Raw genomic sequence first — 7,764 nt, 5'->3', positions numbered from 1 at the left:
GAGCACAGGGGTGCTCACAAACCCCTCTGGATTTCCCAGCCTGATGTCAAGTTTGACTTTTGTTTCCAGGATGATGCTCAGGGTGCTGGAGCCCGACTGCCACTCTCAATGTCTGCTTTGTGTCCCCCTAATTCAGTGCTGGTATTGATGACCAGTGATCAAAGGCACCCTGAGAGCCTTATGTTGAAGCAGCTCTTAGAACTGCCCTGCTGGGTGTGTGCTCACCCTGTTCTGGCCAGGAATGGACACAGAATGACTGACAAATCAGAATCATTATTTTAAAGAGCAGTGCCTCAGTGGGGGATTGCAGAGGCAGTTTCCCAGCAGCACAAATCCCCGTTTGACTGGAGCCACAATGACCCTTCTCTGTGTCCCCTGGGAGCAGCATTGCCACTGTCAGTGCTACCAGGGCTGTGCACACGTGTGGGACAGAACAAAGCTCTGCATTATCACCACCAGCTCTGCATGGTCACACACCAGGAAGGCAGTGGCTGCAAGGTCACAGCTCCTGGAGGTGTGATGAAGATGAGGGTGGGACAGTACTGGGTCAGGGAGCTGGCATGTCAGGAGGCATTTAGCACATTTAACATGATGCAGGAAGAATGCACAAAGGAACATCATAGAACAGCCTGGGTTGGAAGGGACCTTCCAAATCATCCAGTCCCAACCATAGCAGGGACAACTTCCACAGGACCAGGCTGCTCCAAGCCCTGTCCAACCTGGCCTTGAGCACTTCCAGGGATGGGACAGCCACAACTCCACAGTTTTCACGTGTGTGTTTGGATATTTACTCACCTTCACAGCAAAGACAGGCTCAGTGCTGCTGAATATCACTGTCCCCTTGCTCATGGTCCTGGTTACAGCTCACCCTGAGAGGAGGGTGGGCTTCCAGCATCATCATTCCCTTCATCCCTGACCTTCCACTGTTCACAAGCTTCACTAGCTCCTTTTCCATCCCGGCATCACTGGCACAAGGATGCTGCAGAGCAGGGTGGGGGATATTTAGCAAGGGAGGGGAAGGGAATCCAGCCCCTCTAGCTGCCAGAGAAGTGGCAAAGGAAACATCAGCACAGGTCCCCAGGGAAGTCCTTACTGACAGAAAAATAGAGGTGACACATAAGTACAAAGAGAATCGAGCTCAGGATTTTTTGGGTGAATTCCTTAAGGGAGGAGGTGGGCGCACAGCACACAGAAATACAGAAAACCCAGAGCACCTCACTGGGGTGGAAATGTTTTTGAAGGAAGAGCTGGTCATAGGTGTTCTCTAAATTCTCTGGGAGGAAAAGAAAAGGCCTGACAGGTGCATTTTGGGCAGTGACAAGGCACCGAGCAGCTGGCCAAGCTACAGTTAAACACACAAAGTCAGAAAGAAGCTCTCAATTAAATGGAAAAGTGAAATTAGTCACGCCCCTGGGAGTCACTGCAGCGCAGGAAGCTGAAATGGAAAAGTAAGGGAACCAAAGGCTAGGAAATTGTCAGTGATATCCATGGAAGAAGTATTTAAATAACAGGGTTAATTCTAAAGATGACAAAGTTTCATTGTCAGGAAAGGCTGAACAGTCTGCCTATTCTTACTCTCCTTTTAGGGAGAAATACAAGATCCCCTCAAAGGCCCAGCCAAGCAGCTGCCACTCATTTCCTCTCCAAACACCAGAGATCAGCCTCTCTCCATGTTCTGCAGGGGAGCTTTGGGCTGGTAGTGCTCCGTGGGTAAACACTCCCACAGGTGTGGCACAGGGGCTGGGGGAGGACAGGGACCCCAAGGAGCTGAGGGCCTCATCCTGTCCCAAAAATCTCACCTGTGTCCCTTGGAGATGGACCAGCAGCAGCACCCAGAGGGGCACCAAGCCCAGACCCGAGGCAGGAAAGCTTTGGCCACTCCTGCATTAGACACCCACACGTGCCATGCCAGTGCCCTTGCCCTCACAGGAGCTGGAGGCAAACCCCAGAGGGGGCTCCAGAGGCCCCAGTGCACCCAGGCTGGGTGACCAGTGCAGCTGCCCCAGGCAGGAGCTCTGCAAGGCTGGAGGAGGCCAGAGCAGCAGCATTTATAGCCCAGGGCAGGCTGGATGCCAGCAGCACTGACAGCCTGCAGCTGCTGCCCCTCCCAGCAGCACCTGGGCAGAGGGAGCCAGAGACACAAAAGGCATTCAGGAACACCTCCCTCCAACTCCTGCCATGGCAGGGACACCTCCCTCTGTCCCAGGGGCTCCCAGCCCCAGTGTCCAGCCTGGCCTTGGGCACTGCCAGGGATCCAGGGGCAGCCCCAGCTGCTCTGGGCACCTGTGCCAGGGCCTCAGCACCTGCACCAAAAAGGTTTCAAGGACAAGCCATGCCTAAGGATTCCTGTGGCTGAGGAGGCAGGATCCGTGCCAGGCAGATGGGGCTGCTCCTCACGGGCCCCTCTGGAGGGGTGTGAAGCCATATGAAACCTCCAACCACTTAACTGGGGTTATATTATCACAAGACAATTCCAAGGAGAGGAATGTTTTCCCAAAATTTGTATAACCACTGGAAAAATGTCACAAACCACTGTGAAATTGAGCTGAAGCTGTGTTTCCAGGAATTAGAACCAGAAGTTCCCAAACCAAACTCTAGTTTCCTTTCTGGAGGGGCTCCAGAGATGTCTGCTGTGCATTAGCCCTGGTGCAGCCCGTCCAGGGATGGAAGCTCTGCCTCTCCCTGTGTAAATAGCAATTTCCTCCTGGTGCTGCTCAGCGCTCCCAGCCCTCAATGCTCCTTCTTTTTCTGCCTCTGCTCCTGGAATCTGGATGGAGATTTTCCCCTCCCCAGCACTCAGAGACCAGCCCTACACACGAACCACTTTACAGCAACTCCCTACTGTTAGCTTCAGCGCAAATCGTTTTAATTCTCATCATTAGGTAAGGCCACTGCCTTTCCTGCATAAAAATATCTTCAAACAGCTTCTCGAAATTCCTGTGGAAATCCCCACTAACTATCCCAGCCGTGCCCGGAAGCCCAGACAAAGGGTTTGTTCCTGGGGCTGGGGTTCGAGGAGCCAGCCCTGGTTCCCCCTACCTGACCCTGCACCCCCGGTGTCCCTGCAGCCCCCCGGGTGTCCCTGCAGCCCCCCGTGTGTCACTGCACCCCCCGGTGTCCCTGCAGCCCCCCGGGTGTCACTGCACCCCCGTGGTGTCACTGCAGCCCCCCCGGTGTCACTGCACCCCCGTGGTGTCACTGCAGCCCCCCGGGTGTCACTGCAGCCCCCCGTGTGTCACTGCAGCCCCCCGAGTGTCACTGCACCCCCGTGGTGTCACTGCAGCCCCCCGTGTGTCACTGCACCCCCGTGGTGTCCCTGCAGCTCCCCGGGTGTCACTGCACCCCCGTGGTGTCCCTGCAGCCCCCCGGGTGTCACTGCACCCCCGTGGTGTCCCTGCAGCCCCCCGGGTGTCACTGCACCCCCCGGTGTCACTGCACCCCCGGGTGTCACTGCACCCCCGTGGTGTCACTGCACCCCCGTGGTGTCACTGCAGCCCCCCGGGTGTCCCTGCAGCCCCCCGTGGTGTCACTGCACCCCCGTGGTGTCACCATCCTCCGTGCCCGTGTTCCTCAGCCTGTCCTGGGCTCTGCTCATGCCTTGTCCCCTGCTCTGAGCTGTCAGAGGACACGGAGCGGTGGCAGAGCCAGAGGGTGACCGGAGGGTCCCCAGGGTGCCCGGGCTCGCTGGGGAATCCCGGGAGGGCTGAGCCAGCCCGCCTGGAAGGGCAGGAACGGAGCCGCCGCAGCCCGGCTGACTTACAAGAAAAGGGAAGAAAACCGAGAAAACAGATTTACATTTTAAAGTTAATGATTATAGGAAGAAAAACAAGAGGCGGGAGCTGCGCCAGCCTGTCCGGCAGCCCGCAGGACTGGCACCGCGGCTCTAGCGGTGAATTCAAGGCCGTTCTGTCCCGCCCGGGGATGCGGCTCCTTCCAGCCCGGAGCATCCGAGGCTGGAGCTCGGCAGAGCCCCGGGGGCAGCACGACCGCGCCGGGCACGGGGGATGCCACCTCCCGCCCAGGAGCGGCTTATGGTGCCCTGCAGCCCCCGAGGAGCAGCGAGGGGTGGGACACGGCCCCAGTGACACCAGGCGCTGTCAGACTGGCTGTGCAGGGTGGGAAGATGGCAGCGCTCAGGTGTGTGACACCCCTCGGTGGCCCAGAGCTCCCGAGGGTGGCGGTGAGGATGGGCAGTGCCATTCCAGCCCTGCTGCAGTGGGGACACGGCCAGGTCCTGGTGCCTTCCCCCAGCCCTTACTCCGTGTCAGCATCGCAGCACCGAGCCAGGTCCTGCCTGTCCCCCACGGTGACCTCGCCGCCCGGGGACGAGGGGTCAGAAGCTGCCCCTGAGGCGGCAGCTGTGGGAGCAGCAGAACAAAATTACCCTCATGGTCTCCATTATCTTCCAGGGACAGATTTCATCTGCTCCAGAGTGCCGTGAGAGGTGTCCTGGCGGGCTGGGGCAGTCCCGGGGCGGGCACAGAGCCAGCGTGGCACCCATCTCGCTGGGCAGAGCCAGCCCGGGCGCTGCTCCGCCTTGGCTTTCACAGCGCTGCTGCCAGAGGACGTGCCCTTGGCAGGGGAGATAAGATACTGATGATGGGGAGCAATTCCGTTTGATGTTAAAAACACCCGGTGCCTGCAGAGCTCCTCATGCCAAACCTGCTGCGAGGGCACTGCCCCCGAGCCAGGCACTGCCCCCGGCTGGGCACTGCCCCCGAGCTGGGCACTGCTCCCGGACCAGCACTGCCCCCGAGCCAGGCACTGCCCCCGAGCTGGGCACTGCCCCCGAGCTGGGCACTGCTCCCGGACCAGCACTGCCCCCGAGCCGGGCACTGCCCCCGAGCTGGGCACTGCCCCCAGGCCGGGCACTGCCCCCGTGCCGGGCATTGCTCCTGGGCTGGGCACTGCCCCAGGCTGGGCACTGCCCCCGGGCCAGCACTGCCCCCAGGCCAGGCATTTCCAGGGGGTCCAGCGGTTCTCCCGGCAGCAGAGCAGCCCCAGGGGATCCCACGGGCACCACTGCCCCCTCTGCCTGTGCCCAGCTGAGTGCCAGCTTGCCAGGGCCAGCGTGGAAATGCCCATTTCCTCACAGCAGTCCCCTCTCCAGTCCTGCCTCTCAGACAGCAGTGGTTCCTTTGCCTTCAGAGCTGTCCCCAAACACCAGTCACAATTTCCAGTTAACAGGCCTGGCCCTGTTCATTCCCCTCCTGTTCTTGGCCCTTTGCTGTCCCCATCCCGTGGCAGAGGCAGGAGGGCCGAGGGCTGAGCTCATCTCATGCCTGTTTATATTCATGTGGCTTCTGAGATTTGGGTTGGAACCATGAAAATATGTTATTTACCGTACAATTAAATATTTGCTTCCTAGTGGGTTGGACTTGGGTGAACTGCAGTTTCTACAACATGACTTACACTCTTCCTCATTGCCTTCCTTTTTGTACCTTTAATTCCTTCACTCCTTGTGCCTTTATCTGCTGCAGGGAGGTTTGCCAGGGACTTAGCAAAAAATTAAACAAAAAATGTGAAAATAGCAACCCCAAAACAAAAATGCAGAATATTTCTTCACTACTCAGGAGTACTTCCCCTGCACATACATCAGCCCAGCCTGGGCACCGAATTACTGTGTTGATAGTGGTGGTGACAGTGCTGTGACACACTGGAGCAGGCTGTCACAGCCTGTGCCTGCAGATTATCTGCCTCACCAGCCCTTCCCAGGGCGCTGTGTTTAGCTCTGATGGCTGCTGTGTCCAGCAGGAGCCTGGCAGGGCAGGGCTGGGCTGGGTTTGCCCTGGCACTCCCGTGTCCCCAGCAGGGTGGCACACTGCTCCATGGCAATGGGACCAGCTCGGTGCTTCTGTCTGGCTGCCCATGCTGGATCCATGGTGTGCTTTGTGGGAATGTCCTGTGCAGGGCCAGCAGTTCCCTTCCAGCTCAGGCTCTCCCACGATGCTCTGATTAGGTGACTCCTAATTTTTCTGGTTTTCAGACTTTCATCTCTTAAACCCAGTGCAGAAGCCCAGAAGATTTCCCTCCCTTCCTGGAAGCAGGAGAGTTTCCATCCATCCATCCATCCATCCATCCATCCATCCATCCATCCATCCATCCATCCATCCATCCATCCATCCATCCATCCAGCCAGCCAGCCATCCAGCCCGCCAGCCATCCCCAGCCAGCCATCCATCCATCCATCCATCCATCCATCCATCCATCCATCCATCCATCATCCATCCATCCATCCATCATCCATCCATCCATCCATCCCTCCATCCATCCATCCATCCATCCATCCATCCATCCATCCATCCATCCATCCATCCATCCATCCATCCATCCATCCATCCATCCATCCATCCATCCATCCATCCATCCATCCAGCCATCCATCCAGCCCCATCCATCATCCATCCATCCATCCCCCATCCAGCCATCATCCATCCATCCATCCATCCATCCATCCATCCATCCATCCACCATCCATCCCTCCATCCCCATCCCTCCATCCATCCATCCATCCATCCATCCATCCATCCATCCATCCATCCATCCATCCATCCATCCATCCATCCATCCATCCATCCATCCATCCATCCATCCATCCATCCATCCATCCATCCATCCCTCCATCCCTCCATCCCTCCATCCATGCATTCCCAGCTGGGGCCAGGGCACAGCCCCGCACTCAGGCCCGGGACAGGCCGGGCTGAATTCTCCGGGTTAATTGCCAGGATGCCAGTGCAGGGGACAGACAGAGATTCCTTTGTGCCGGCTCCAAATGCCTCTGTTCCAGGAGAATGGCTCACAACCGACCTTGCTTTGTGTGCCCAGCCCTGGCTTGACAGTGTTTGCACAAGTAGCTGGGCTGACAAAGACAAAATGAGGAATTCTTGGAGATTTTGGGCAGTGAGGTATCTCCTGGAGCAGCCCTCAGACACAGCAGCCCCAGTTCTGTTTTCCTCATGGGTTCAGATCAGAAAATCCAGTGTGCAATGAGCAGAGCTGACATTCCTGAGTGAGCCCCCACACCGGGGTCCTGGGCTGCCCTCCCTGCCCTCCCTCACCCAGCGAGGGAGCAAAAACCTTCTGAGGCAAAGAAACATCCACCAGGGGCACACAGGGAGAGCTGGGATCCTCCAGGTCCATCCTTGGTCCAGCCAGTCCCGCCGGCAGTGGGAGTAAACACAAACAGATAAATATAAATACAAATATACATACAAATACAAACAGTGTGAGTTGTGCCTGCCCATGGCAGTGGCTGGAACAAGCTGGGCTTTGAGGTTTCTTCCAATCCAAACCATTCCATGAGCCTGTGATTCTGTTTTTGGTAACTTTTGGAGGACCGTGGTGAGGGAACAGCAAATGTGCTCATGGTATCTCAGCAGCTCTGGGGACAAGGCTGTGGCAGTGGATTGCTGCTGGTCCTGGTGGAGCAGGAGCTGCAGGCAGGAGACATCTCTGGGAAGCAGGGGAGGAGGACAAACGGATTCTGTCAAGCTAACTCGATCTATTTTTAGATAAAACCGTAATTAAGTCAGTACTTGATAACAGCAGGACTTTAAAGGTAATGGGGCTTCTGGTACATATCTAAATGCAACATGGCACATATTAAATGGATCAGGAGATGTCTGTTTTCCCTGGAATGTAATTACACAGAGGCCTCCTGGTCAGGGTATCCAGGAGAGCCCTCTGGGAGGCAGCTCCTGACTCTGAGCTAATGCCCAGCGAGTAAACAGCACTGGGGTCGGTGTCTCGGGTCATTTGTGAGAAT

The sequence above is a fragment of the Serinus canaria genome, chromosome 13 (genome assembly GCF_022539315.1).
Source record: "Serinus canaria isolate serCan28SL12 chromosome 13, serCan2020, whole genome shotgun sequence".
Taxonomy (NCBI): domain Eukaryota; kingdom Metazoa; phylum Chordata; class Aves; order Passeriformes; family Fringillidae; genus Serinus; species Serinus canaria.
This window is presented reverse-complemented; position numbering follows the sequence as displayed.